Source organism: Eriocheir sinensis, chromosome 64 (genome assembly GCF_024679095.1).
Source record: "Eriocheir sinensis breed Jianghai 21 chromosome 64, ASM2467909v1, whole genome shotgun sequence".
Classification (NCBI taxonomy): Eukaryota; Metazoa; Arthropoda; class Malacostraca; order Decapoda; family Varunidae; genus Eriocheir; species Eriocheir sinensis.
The window spans coordinates 1,062,501-1,077,500 of record NC_066572.1 but is presented as its reverse complement, the minus strand read 5'-3'; the positions used below and the strand labels follow the sequence as shown (position 1 = coordinate 1,077,500).

Genomic DNA, 15,000 nt, shown 5'->3' with positions numbered 1-15,000 from the left:
CCGTTACCTGGCAATGGCGGTGCAGCTGGTGTTGTGAGAAATACCTCCTCGCAGAAATAAGTCGCATATACCTGGGGGGGGTCGAGGGGGGCACCGGTAGAGGTCAGGTCGTAAAGTTTGGTTGGGGTAGTTTAAATATGTTCCCTAAACCCTCTGTGAGCTATTTTGCTGTGGCGGCAGATGATGAAATTGCAATAAGTCACTTTTTAGTAGTTTCTGAAGAAAAAAAACAATCTCCAAGTGAAAAAGCACAATATTTAGGCCCGGAATAAATAGGCAGTGAATCAAATTTAGAGATGGGCAACTCTCTCAACGTTTACAGACATTTCTCCCTTTAAATTTTTACACTTAACACCATATCTACAGTGCTTTAGACACCCTGGGCCTTATTTTCGTATTCTTTCGTTAATTATCTACCTTTCTAGTGATTATCAGCTCCATTAGTTGTTAAATAAGCGAGAAATATGGATAATTATGAAGCTTTCTACCTTCGCTGTTCTTTGGTTACATCCTCTGTACATTTTTTTCCCTGTCAAACATACCGACACGTTTCTCTAATTTTACAGTGAAATAGGGCCAGTGCCAAGGTGCCACTAGTCCTGCCTAACAGTATAGACATTAAATACAGTGCCACGTGAATCTCAGCCTCTGGAAATGCGTCAAAACGTCAAAAAACTGGAAAAAAATGAAACGTTTTTACTGGGAGTGACCAGTCATTTACACCGGCACCAACGTTTCTCCTCTTCAACGGTGACATACGGCCAGTGCCAGGGTGCCACCGGTGCCAAATTAATCTATATGCATTAAAGAAAGAGCCATGCTTACCCCAGGCTCCGGAGCGGCGTCGAAATAGGTTAAAATAAGGAAAATATCACACGGTCACTCCAGCCATGGCATCCTTGAGGAGACCAAAACAATGTGCTAGCAGACTCCCTTAATAGAGTAGCACTACCTGTAAGATATAGCCGCCATTTTTGTACCAATTTACTCCGCGCCTTTTCAAACACTCTATCTCTATCTTGTAATTCTCTCTCTATCTGTCTGTCTGTATCTCTGTCTTTTTCCCTGTCTGTCTGTATCTTTCTCTCTCTGTTTGTATTTCTCTATCTCTCCGTACAGTGCCTAAGATGGAGACGCCATTTTTGGACCAGGTTGGCAGTGTGATCCTTCCTCTGAACCTCAAGAAACACGTATTTGACAAGGCTTTCGTGGGCGTTATGGGCATTTCCAGGGGTACTTTTATGACCCTGGTGGTAGTGTGACCCTTCCTCTGTGCCGTGAACCTAAAGAAACACACATTTGACAAGGCTTTCGTGGGCGTTATGGGCATTTCCAGGGGTACTTTTATGACCCTGGTGGTAGTGTGACCCTTCCTCTGTGTGCTGAACTAAAAAAGAAACACATTTGACAAGGCTTTCGTGGGCGTTATGGGCATTTCCAGGGGTACTTTTATGACCCTGGTGGTAGTGTGACCCTTCCTCTGTACCACGAACCTAAGAAAAACATATTTGACAAGGCTTCCGTGGGCATTATGGGCATTTCCAGGGGTAGTTCTGTGACCCTGGTGGTATTTTGACCCTTCCTCTGTACCACGAACCTAAGAAACACGTATTTGACAAGGCTTTCGTGGGCGTTATGGGCATTTCCAGGGGTAGTTTTATGACCCTGGTGGTAGTGTGACCCTTCCTCTGTGCCGTGAACCTAAAGAAACACACATTTGACAAGACTTTCGTGGGCGTTGTGGGCGTTTCCAGGGGTAGTTCTGTGACCCTGGTGGTGGTGTGACCCTTCCTCTGTACCATGAACCTAAAGAAACACGTATTTGACAAGGCTTTCGTGGGCGTTGTGGGCATTTCCAGGGGTAGTTTTGTGACCCTGGTGGTAGTGTGACCCTTCCTCTGTACCACGAACCTAAGAAACACATATTTGACAAGGCTTTCGTAGGCATTATGGGCATTTCCAGGGGTAGTTTTATGACCCTGGTGGTAGTGTGACCCTTCCTCTGTACCATGAACCTAAGAAACACATATTTGACAAGGCTTCCGTGGGCATTATGGGCATTTCCAGGGGTAGTTTTGTGACCCTGGTGGTATTTTGACCCTTCCTCTGTACCATGAACCTAAGAAACACATATTTGACAAGGCTTCCGTGGGCATTATGGGCATTTCCAGGGGTAGTTTTGTGACCCTGGTGGTAGTGTGACCCTTCCTCTGTACCATGAACCTAAGGAAACACGTATTTGACAAGGCTTCCGTGGGCATTATGGGCATTTCCAGGGGTAGTTTTGTGACCCTGGTGGTATTTTGACCCTTCCTCTGTACCACGAACCTAAGAAACACGTATTTGACAAGGCTTTCGTGGGCGTTGTGGGCGTTTCCAGGGGTAGTTCTGTGACCCTGGTGGTAGTTTGACCCTTCCTCTGTACCATGAACCTAAGGAAACACGTATTTGACAAGGCTTCCGTGGGCATTATGGGCATTTCCAGGGGTAGTTTTGTGACCCTGGTGGTATTTTGACCCTCTGTACCACGAACCTAAGAAACACGTATTTGACAAGGCTTTCGTGGGCAATATGGACATTTCCAGGGGTAGTTCTGTGACCCTGGTGGTAGTTTGACCCTTCCTCTGTACCATGAATGTGAGGAAACCCTACCACTACCACAACTACTACTACTACTATTACTACTACTACTACCACTACTACTAAAACTGGCCTCGAGTAAGTTAAATGTGGCAAGCCCGGACCGTAGATTTTCACCACACCCGCTCTCCCCCTCCCTCTCTCTCATTATCATAAGTATCATATAGGCCTTTGCAGGTTAATATATGGTTGATTTGGTTAATATCTTGGTTAATAATTTTCTGGTGGAGTTGGTGGCTTTGGTAAATGTGGGTAGAGGTGTCCTGAGAGTGTGTGTTTGTATATAATAATAATAATAATAATAATAATAATAATAATAATAATAATAATAATAATAATAATAATAATAATAATAATTGTTTTTTGTATTATGACTTACTAAATCTTCTTCTTCTTCTTCTTCTTCTTCTTCCCCCTCCTCCTCCTCCTCCTCCTCCTACTACTACTACTACTACTACTACTACTACTACTACTTCTACTACTACAAGGACGAAAAAAACACAGACATTGCGAACATTTTTAAGTATTGCAAAAATGTTAATAAAATAGAGATTGTAACAAGGTCGATATATATTATAAGTATTAAGTGTGTGTGTGTGTGTGTGTGTGTGTGTGTGTGTGTGTGTGTGTGTGTGTGTGTGTGTGTGTTATAAAAGGGTATTTCGTTATAGAAAGAAAGTTCGTTCGTTAAATATCGTAGAAAATGCGTGTGTTTACAATATATGTGATTATTATTATTATTATTATTATTATTATTATTATTATTATTATTATTATTGTTGTTGTTGTTGTTGTTGTTGTTGTTGTTGTTAGATCACAGAGGTCGATGTTATATGTATGAAGGAAGGGGTTCTCTCTCTCTCTCTCTCTCTCTCTCTCTCTCTCTCTCTCTCTCTCTCTCTCTCTCTCTCTCTCTCTCTCTCTCTCATCCTTATAATAAAAGTTAAAGCTCCATTGAGTAGAGGTCATCATCATCATCATCATCATTATTATTATTATTATTATTATTATTATTATTATTATTATTATTATTATTATTATTATTATTATTATTATTATTATTATTATTATTATTATTATTATTATTATTATGTGATGATGGTGAGCGAGATTAAGTGTTATGGGCACATAGTTGCATATTGAGTGAAGATACGTGTGTGTGTGTGTGTGTGTGTGTGTGTGTGTGTGTGTGTGTGTGTGTGTGTGTGTGTGTGTGTGTGTGTGTGTGTGTGTGTGTGTGTGTGTGTGTGTGTGAGATATTTCTGTCTATATATCTATCTCTCTCTCTATCTGTGTGTGTGTGTGTGTGTGTGTGTGTGTGTGTGTGTGTGTGTGTGTGTGTGTGTGTGTGTGTGTGTGTGTGTGTGTGTGTGTGTGTGTGTGTGATATATATAACTCTCTATCTATCTATCTATCTAACTATCTGTGTGTGTGTGTGTGTGTGTGTGTGTGTGTGTGTGTGTGTGTGTGTGTGTGTGTGTGTGTGTGTGTGTGTGTGTGTGTGTGTGTGTGTGTGTGTGATCTATTTCTGTCTATCTATCTATCTATCTACCTATCTGTGTGTGTGTGTGTGTGTGTGTGTGTGTGTGTGTGTGTGTGTGTGTGTGTGTGTGTGTGTGTGGTCTATTTCTGTCTATCTATCTAACTATCTACCTATCTGTGTGTGTGTGTGTGTGTGTGTGTGTGTGTGTGTGTGTGTGTGTGTGTGTGCGCGCAATAGGAACATCCACAGATCGAGGCAACACTAATAATAATAATCACAAACAGGATATATTCTTACAATGACAATAAAAAAAACAAATATAAACAATTAATTACCAACATATACAAAAAAAACCACAAGACAAACACTGGAACCTTGACCTTACAATTACGCACTCCTGAAAAACTCTTTGGCACAATTAGAATTAAAGATCAATTATCATCATTAAGGACATAATCAGAAAACTCTATTCCTATCTATCTATCTATCAATCTATCAACACATAACGGTATATATATAAAACGAACTATAGGGAATTACTTAACAAATCTATATGGTATGATATTTAAAAAGTGTCTATTATATCCATACAGTAACTTTAATCTTTAGAAAACTCTTTGTAAAACTCCACCTCTATAATTGTGTTAGAAAATCTACGATGGTGCGCGAATTTGTAAGTATCGTAAAAAGTGCAAAAATTGGGTTAACTGCAAATACACACAATGGAGAAACGTTCGAAATAGCGGGGAAAAACGTTCGGTGTCATAATATTGATAACGTTTTTTTGGCGGGAAAGTCAGCTGGTCCAGGTCACGTGATGTCAGCTGATCCAATATGGCGGCGTCTTCTTCTTGTTGTTGTTTTTGTTCTTGTTAATTCTTTGCTGTTGTTTCTTTCCTCCAGTGCCGATTAGTCTGAGGGAGAGAGAGAGAGAGGGAGTGAGTGAGAGAGAGAGAGAGAGAGGGGGGGGAGGGGGATGTGTGTCTGTGTGCGTGTGTGTGTGTGTGTGTGTGTGTGTGTGTGTGTGTGTGTGAGAGAGAGAGTATGTATGTGTAAATATACGTACATAACCACAGAACACACACACACACACACACACACACACACACACACACACAGCAAAACTCACCTTGACACATCTCCTCTCACCACCAACACCACCATCAACTCCACGGCGGTGATGACAGTGGAGTTGACAGTACCCGCGGTGGTGATGATGGTACCGATAACTCTGAAGGTTGGGCCGTCACGAAGTCTGGGCTGCCGTGGGCGTTTGCGTGGGCGTGGGCGGCTGGGCGTGAATAGATTTCTCATGGGAGCGTAGATGGTGGGCGTGGCTGAACCTCTTATGGCAGAATGTGCATCTATATCGCCTCTCAACGCCGCATTCAAGCCTCATATGGCGGGACAAGTTGGATCGAAGCGTATATGATCGGTGACATTTTGGACAGCTATGCGCTGGACCGGTACCAAGACCTCCTGTAGCGGTACCAAGATTTCCACTACCGGTACCAAGACCCCCTGTAGCGGTACCGAGTCCTCCATTACCGGTACCAAATCCTCCTGTACCGGTACCGATTCCTCCTCCTATACCGGTACCAATTCCAGGGCTTGTGTTGGTACCATGCCCCGTGTTATTGGTTCCCTGGCCCGTATTGGTTCCAGAATTGGTACCGTTATCTTCCTCATTTCTTCCCTCCCTTCCGTTCGCTGTGATTTCTTCCTCCTCTCTTCCGTCTTCTCTTCTTCTTCCTCCTCCTCCTCCTCCTCCACCTCCTCCTCTTCCTCCTCCCCAAAGCCCGGTCGCCAGCCAGCCCTCACACAGCAGCAAGCCTGAAATGTACACACGCACGCACACACATGTACGTATTAGAAAAGGTGCACATAGGAGGTTGTGTACGTGTATATGTGTGTGTGTGTGTGTGTGTGTGTGTGTGTGTGTGTGTGTGTGTGTGTGTGTGCATGCATTGTACATACATATATACGTACATAGTTACATACATACATACATACATACATACATACATAGCAATATACGTACATAGCATAGGCAACTAGACGTACATGTGTGTGTGTGTGTGTGTGTGTGTGTGTGTGTGTGTGTGTGTGTGTGTGTGTGTGTGTGTGTGTGTGTCGGTTTACATGAATATACACACATCGCCAAAGCTATATATATTACGTACACACACACACACACACACACACACACACACACACGTACACACACGCAGAGAAGCAGTGACATAGGCCTACAGTAGCAATATTAAGCAACACACACACACACACACACACACACACACACACACATAGATAGTCGATAGAATAGTTATACTTACACTAACACGGTATCCATAGTAGTAGTAGTAGTAGTAGTAGTAGTAGTAGTAGTAGTAGTAGTAGTAAGAGGAGGAGGAGGAGGAGGAGGAGGAAGAAGGGATGCTGTAAAAGATGAAACGCCGGGAGATGAGAGACGGGAGATGCTGTGTGTGCGTGCGTATGTGTGTGTGTGTGTGTATATATATCTAAACCTATTATTAAACCCAAGACCCATCAATATATATAAACTAGACCAAATTATTATAGTCAGGGAAAGAAATGTACAGAAAAACACCTCAGTTCAGCGTGAAGTGTATAAGTGTGCACCGTGAAGTAACTTATAAGTGCTTGGTGTTAAGTATTTATAAGTGTTGAGAAGGAGGACTAGTATTATAAGTGCTTGGTGTTAAGTATATAAGTGTTGAGAAGGAGGACTAGTATTATAAGTGCTTGGTGTTAAGTATATAAGTGTTGAGAAGGAGGACTAGTATTATAAGTGCTTGGTGTTAAGTATACAAGTGTTGAGAAGGAGGACTAGTATTATAAGTGCTTGGTGTTAAGTATATAAGTGTTGAGGGACTAGTATTATTATAAGTGCTTGGTGTTAAGTATATAAGTGTTGAGAAGGAGGACTAGTATTATAAGTGCTTGGTGTTAAGTATATAAGTGTTGAGAAGGAGGACTAGTATTATAAGTGCTTGGTGTTAAGTATATAAGTGTTGAGAAGGAGGACTAGTATTATAAGTGCTTGGTGTTAAGTATATAAGTGTTGAGAAGGAGGACTAGTATTATAAGTGCTTGGTGTTAAGTATATAAGTGTTGAGAAGGAGGACTAGTATTATAAGTGCATGGTGTTAAGTATATAAGTGTTGAGAAGGAGGACTAGTATTATAAGTGCTTGGTGTTAAGTATATAAGTGTTGAGAAGGAGGACTAGTATTATAAGTGCATGGTGTTAAGTATACAAGTGTTGAGAAGGAGGACTAGTATTATAAGTGCTTGGTGTTAAGTATATAAGTGTTGAGAAGGAGGACTAGTATTATAAGTGCTTGGTGTTAAGTATACAAGTGTTGAGAAGGAGGACTAGTATTATAAGTGCTTGGTGTTAAGTATACAAGTGTTGAGAAGGACATAAGAATTAGCAATACCGTTACTGGTCAAAAGAAGAAGAAGGCCAGCAATGATATTTTTAACCCCGGGACCTTAGTAAATAAGAGTCAGCCTTCTTCTATGTTTCCTCCCCTCAGAAGGGTAGCGGGCCTTCGTCAGAGTGCCAGGCGGGGAAACGGGGCAGCCTGTACCTGACCCGTGCGAGCACCTAACAGTCTACAAGTGCCCCAGAGGTCAGCTTGCTCGACTAGTGCTGACGTTCCCCCGCAGAGTCAGTGGCGGGGTTTGAAATTATAGTGCGCGGCGAAACCTCAGGCCGATCTCCATAACCTTATCGCCTCCGTGCCGCCGCGATCCTGGGTCAAAGGTCATGGGTCTCAGGGGGCGTGTGTGACCTTGTATGAGTGAGTGCCGTGTGGTGAGCGCCTTGTGCAGGGTTAATTAATGGGTGGGGAAAACAAGAGAGTGCCATGCAGTGAGTTCTCGAGACCACGTGGCACTGGGGAAGACAGCCATTATTAAGACCAGTGCCAGTGCCTGATCACAGTGCCATGCGGTGAGTTCTCGAGACCACGTGGCACTGGGGATGACAACCATTATTAAGACCAGTGCCAGTGCCTGATAAGAGAGCCAGTTGGTCACCTCCTTGGCTGGGTGGTTAATGAGTGCCTCTCCCATCTCGCTGGTCACTGGTTCGATTCCCCTCGCCTGTAAAGCCGGGGCGTCACGGGGTGGGCGAGGCGACGCTCCCCCCGGCGTACGCCCCCACTGGTGATCCTAAGGGGGGCGGGGGGCGGAATCCCTCCATTAGAAAGGGCGTGACCACTCTTATTTAATCTGTCGGGCGGTGTGGCAGTGTTGACCCCCCTGCATGGCACTGTTGGCCCCCTGGCACTCTGTTGACCCCCCTGCATGGCACTCTTGACCCCCTTGCATGACACTCTATTGACCCCCCCTGGCACTATTGACCTGACCCTCCCTGGCATTCTATTGACCTGACCCTCCCTGGCACTCTACTGACCTGACCCCCCTGGCACTCTACTGACCTGACCCCCCTGGCACTCTGTTGGTACGGTCCTGGTAGCAGTGGCTTGGGTCTCATATTTTCAATTTTGTTTTCAATTATTTATTCATCAATTTCCTCACAATTTACTCCCAGAGTACATTTCCATCATCCTCATTTTACTGTTTATCATTTTGTATTCATTACATTATGATTATGGATGCTAATTATTCTTCAATTACCTAGTTATTTTAAAAATGTCTGAAAAAAAAATTTTCTGAAATTTTGCATTTACAAGTGCCTAAAAATATTCTAAAAAAAAAAATATATTAAATGGGGTGGGGGGGTGGGGGTGGGGCCCACTACACCCACTACCCTGCGCCTGCTAGCTTTGCTCGCCTCCTCCCCCATAAGAGGGGCCCCAAATGGGAATGAGCCCCCCGGGCCCCAAAATGTCTAGGAACGCCCCTGCCTGGTAGGCACTCTGTTGGCACCCTGGTACTGTGGTATATTATATTGGCACCCTGCTGGAACCCCTGGCACTATCGGCACCCTGGCACTCATAGGCTCTACTAGATACTGGCTTTGGTGAGTACCCTTGTGATTATTATTATTATTATTATTATTATTATTATTATTATTATTATTATTTTCTTCCTCTTCCTCTCCCTTCTCTTTATTCAGTATTATGTATATGTGTTTTTTGTATATTATTATTATTATTATTATTATTTATGTATAGATTATGTATATATATGTGTAGGTTGTGTATATATATAACATGAATGCTCTCTCTCTCTCTCTTAACATGATTTCTACCACTACTACTACTACTACTACTACTACTACTACTACTACTACTACTACTCTTGGGGGGTTTGTTGTGGAAAATAAAAATACATGGTTGTAGAAATTATAATATTATATTAAACAAACGACAAGCCTGCCCTGTGTGTGTGTGTGTGTGTGTGTGTGTGTGTGTGTGTGTGTGTGTGTGTGTGTGTAAAAACAGACATAAAATAATAACATACAGTCTTAGAACACACACACACACACACACACACACACATTTTTTTTTTGTTAAGGCAGAAATAAATGGATATACATGTGTGTGCGTGTGTGTGAACCAGAAACGCACACAGAGGTAAAATATCATACACAACCTTATTTGTCACGCACACACACACACACACACACACACACACACACACACACACACACACACACACACACACACACACACACACACACTTTCCTTTAATGCCCTTCGACAAATAATAAAAATTAATTAAAAAATATATCTTGGTTAACACACACCTATAAGGAAGAGGAGGAGGAGGAGGAGGAAGAGGAGGAGGAGGAGGAGGAAGAGAATAGTAGTAGTGGTAGTAATAGTAGCACCAATAGTAGTAGTAGTAGTAGTAGTAATAGTAGTTAGCACACACACACACACACACACACACACACACACACACACACACACACACATTCAGGTCAAGATAAAAATCGTCACCACTAACAATCCAAGCTTAGGAGGGTGGCGTGAGGGAGGGACGGGAGGACCTGACCTGACCTGACCTGACCTGACCTGACCTGACCTAAAACTAAAGAAAATAATTATATATATATAGACATAAGCCCCCGCACATGACCTAACCTGACCTCATAATGCAGGGGTAGAACAGCTGAGGTCATTGTACATTATATCTTATGGCAAGGTCACACGAGGTCAATATAAAAGTAGTAGGGAATGGAAAGTGTTTTGAGGTCTTTTAAAATTAAGGAGAGTTATTTAAGTCTCCCATTATTTTGCAAGTTTTCTCTCTCTCTCTCCCTCACGTGACCCTCCCTGCTCCCCTTAACCTAATCTTTACGTATATACACACAGCATGACCTCACTCCTTGACCCTATCTCTATATTCACAAGGCAGGCAAAATAGGAACTCTTCTTAATACTCTCCGTAAGACACACAGCACAATAGACCCTCGCCGATTCGACCTGTTACTGCCCGATAGATTACGTGACCCCTGGAAATTGACCTGTATGACCCGACATGACCCGATTCTGAACTGTGAGCGAGACGTTTCATTTCTCCTGCCTGGGATTGGACTCGGCGATTACGTGGCGGAGATAATGCAGGAAATATATGGAAATTAGAATAGGCCTACAGGGCTACATAGGGCTACATAGGAACTGTTCTTAAGACACACAGAATAGGATGTCATAATCAGACTACCAGTAATACATTTGAGGATACATGTGTGTTGTTGTGGATACATGATGTTGTTCTGGGCGGAGTTTTGGATAATATTATGTTAGTGTTTTGTTAAGGAATTTGGGTTTGGATTATAGACTTAGGAGTTATATAAAGAAATGTAATGTTTAAAATATATTGAAAAATGTGAAAAAATTATGAAAAATGAAAATAACAATAGACAATATCGGGGTTTTGGATAATATTATGTTAGTGTTTTGTTAAGGAATTTGGGTTTGGATTATAGACTTAGGAGTTATATAAAGAAATGTAATGTTTAAAATATATTGAAAAATGTGAAAAAATTATGAAAAATGAAAATAGCAATAGACAATATCAGGGTTTTGGATAATATTAAGTTAGTGTTTTGTTAAGGAATTTGGATTATAGATTTAGGAGTTATATAAAGAAATGTAATGTTTAAAATATATTGAAAAATGTGAAAAAATTATGAAAAATGAAAATAGCAATAGACAATATCAGAGTTTTGGATGATATTAAGTTAGTGTTTTGTTAAGGAATTTGGAGATTATTTAGTAGGTATTATAAAAAAGAAATGTAATAAAATAAATTGAAAACAAAAAAAAAAATTATGAAAAATGAAAATAGCAATAGACAATAGACAATATCGGAGTTTTGGATAATATTAAGTTAGTGTTTTGTTAAGGAATTTGCATAAGTGTTTCTGCTTGGATTACAGACTTAGGAGATATATAAAGGAAAGCAATGTTAAAAATATATAAAAAAATGTGAGAAAATTATGAAAAATGAAAATAGCAATAGACAATAGACCTAGCAATTAATTAAAGGAAAGCAATGTCTTAAAAATATATAAAAAAATGTGAGAAAATTATGAAAAATGAAAATAGCAATAGACAATAGACCTAGCAATTAATTTAAGGAAAGGAATGTGTAAAAAATATATAAAAAAATGTGAAAAAATTATGAAAAATGAAAATAGCAATAGACAATAGACCTAGCAGTTAATTAAAGGAAAGCAATGTCTTAAAATTATATAAAAAAATGTGAAAAAATTATGAAAAATGAAAATAGCAATAGACAATAGACCTAGCAATTAATTAAAGGAAAGCAATGTGTAAAAAATATATAAAAAAATGTGAGAAAATTATGAAAAATGAAAATAGCAATAGACAATAGACCTAGCAATTAATTTAAGGAAAGCAATGTCTTAAAAATATATAAAAAAATGTGAGAAAATTATGAAAAATGAAAATAGCAATAGACAATAGACCTAGCAATTAATTAAAGGAATGTGGTAAAAATATATAAAAAAATGAGAAAATTATATAAAATGAAAATGCTGAATGACAATTAAAATACCCAAAGGAAACTGAGATTTAAACATTTTTGGTAATTTAAAGAAACACAAAACCATGGATATCCCGCTACATAGGAACTCTTTTGATGGTGTAAGTAGATCGTCAGTAATACATAGCTTGCCTGGTGTCTATGTATCACAGCAAGGGATAGGCCTACATGTTAATTTGGGTGGAGTTTTCGACAATATATAATGTTTGTGGTCTGTTATGGAAGTCTCAGTAATACTTCTTTAAATTTCGATGTTGTAAGGTATCAGTTATGTATATGTATTGTAATTTTGTATAATATGTGTGTTTGAGGATACATACTGTGGGGATGTATACGTATTGGAATTCTGTATAATATGTGTTCGGGAAAAGAATTAAAATATTGCAGTAAATAAAAATAGGATGTTTATAATGGTATATAGACCAGAGAAGACTTTAAACCCCTTGAACATAAGTATACTGTGTCCTTGCGTGCCCTGTACCATATCCAAGGACGCGCTTTAGACAATATACAAGTTATTTTATCTCTATATTTATGCTTACATCTCAAAGTTATCAATTAATTTATGTTTCTTTATGTGCACCATTTAATTCTGCATGTTTTCATATATAATACATGATGATTGTGTTGAGTTTATGGCTGAAAACTTGTTATATTCAATAGCGACATTTGAAATTTGGCGCGCACGGCCATCCCGGATACGGCACTGTTTTGGCCCGGCCGTAGTGAGTTTCTTTACGTGCACCATTTAATTCTGCATGTTTTCATATATAATACATGATGATTGTGTTGAGTTCATGGCTGAAAACTTGTTATATTCAATAGCGACATTTGAAATTTGGCACGATCCCGGATACGGCGCGGGGCACTATTTTGGCCCGGCCGTAGTGAGTTTCTTTACGTGCACCATTTAACTCTGCATGTTTTCATATATAATACATGATGATTGTGTTGAGTTTATGGCTGAAAACTTGTTATATTCAATAGCGACATTTGAAATTTAGCGCGCACAGCCATCCCGGATACAGCGCTGTTTTGGCCCGGCCGTAGTGAGTTTCTTTACGTGCACCATTTAACTCTGCATGTTTTCATATATAATACATGATGATTGTGTTGAGTTCATGGCTGAAACTTGTTATATTCAATAGCGACATTTGAAATTTGGCGTGCGCGGCGATCTCGGATATGGCGCGGGGCACTGTTTTGGCCCGGCCGTAGTGAGTTTCTTTACATGCACCATTTAATTCTGCATGTTTTCATATATAATACATGATGATTGTATTGAGTCCATGGCTGAAAACTTGTTATATTCAATAGCAACATTTGAAATTTGGCACGATCCCGGATACGGCTTGGGGCACTGTTTTGGCCCAGCCGTAGTGAGTTTCTTTACGTGCACCATTTAATTCTGCATGTTTTCATATATAATACATGATGATTGTGTTGAGTTTATGGCTGAAAACTTGTTACATTCAATAGTGACATTTGAAATTTGACACGATCCTGGATACGGCTTGGGGCACTCTTTGGGCCCGGCCGTAGTGAGTTTCTTTATGTGCACCATTTAACTCTGCATGTTTTCATATATAATACATGATGATTGTGTTGAGTTCATGGCTGAAAACTTGTTACATTCAATAGCGACATTTGAAATTTGGCACGATCCCAGATACGGCGCGGGGCACTGTTTTGGCCCGGCCCAGCATTAGAGAAAATAATATAGGAGAACCGAACCAAATAAAACCCAAACCGTTCTCACTATAAAACTTGCCATAAAGCGGAACAAAACATTAAAAAAAGCTCCTATACAATGACCCTACCAAAGGCGAGTGAAGCAACGCTGCCCACACGGGAAACTTATAAAAATACACAGCAACTTATAACACTAAACACAATAATAATAATAATAATAATAATAATAGTACACTCATAAATAAAAATAGTACATGATAAACAAAGGAGGTAGTAATTGTAATAGTACCAATAGTAATAATAATAATAATAATAATAATAATAATAATAGTAATAGTAATATATAATAGTAAAAAGGAACTTGATAGAGGCTGCAATATTGAAACCTTTCTTACTTAGGCCTATACAAGGAAGGAGGAGGAGGAGGTTAAGTTAGGTAAAGGAGGAGGAGGAGGAGGAGGAGGAGGAGGAGGTTAAGTTAGGTAAAGGAAGAGGAAGAGGAGGAGGTTAAGTTAGGCAAAGGAAGAGGAGGAGGAGGAGGAGGAGGAGGAGGAGGAGGAGGAGGAGGAGGTGGTTAAGTTAGGTAAAGGAAGAGGAGGAGGAGGAGGAGGAGGAGGAGGTTAAGTTAGGTAAAGGAAGAGGAGAGAGAGAGAGAGAGAGAGAGAGAGAGAGAGTCACATTAATAATAATAATAATAATAATAATAATAATAATAATAATAATAATAATAATGTACAAAAATTGGTCACTCAGAAAATAAGTGTGTGTGTGTGTGTGTGTGTGTGTGTGTGTGTGTGTGTGTGTGTGTGTGTGTGTGTGTGTGTTAGTTTGTACTTGTATATATATAAAAAAAATATTGAAGAAAAAAACTCTGAATGAAAAATTAGAAAAAAAAAAAAAATGTAAAAAAAAACACACAAAAAACACATTAATATTCAGTGTGTGTGTTTGTTAGTTTGTACGTGTCTCACAAAACTGACCCCCCCCACCCCCCCCCCAAAAAAAAGGTCATTGGAGTGTGTGTGTGTGTGTGTGTGTGTGTGTGTGTGTGTGTGTGTGTGTGTGTGTGTGTGTTAGTATGTCTGTTCTCAATATCCTTCTTCCGCTGTCACGTACACACACACACACGTACACACACACACGTACACACACCAAATGACTTACTAGCTAAAG

At 40.0% G+C, this 15,000-nt stretch overlaps 2 protein-coding genes across 51 annotated transcripts in view; both read right to left on the bottom strand.

Annotated features, from left to right (window-relative positions):
• Positions 1–944, bottom strand: part of LOC126987152 (ATP-binding cassette sub-family B member 6-like) — a 27,464-nt gene extending 26,520 nt beyond the window's left edge. For all 50 annotated transcript variants that reach the window (XM_050843910.1, XM_050843930.1, XM_050843932.1 and 47 more), the window contains exon 1: positions 826–944. The gene's annotated coding sequence lies outside the window, so the exon portion shown is untranslated. The remainder of the gene's footprint in view (positions 1–825) is intronic.
• Positions 945–4,309: 3,365 nt separating this feature from the next.
• The window catches only part of LOC126987151 (longitudinals lacking protein, isoforms A/B/D/L-like), a 33,364-nt gene continuing 22,673 nt past the window's right edge, over positions 4,310–15,000 (bottom strand). The window contains exons 5-6 of the transcript XR_007740300.1: positions 5,253–5,956; positions 4,310–5,037 (exon numbers count right to left, since the gene is read on the bottom strand). The gene's annotated coding sequence lies outside the window, so the exon portion shown is untranslated. The remainder of the gene's footprint in view (positions 5,038–5,252; positions 5,957–15,000) is intronic.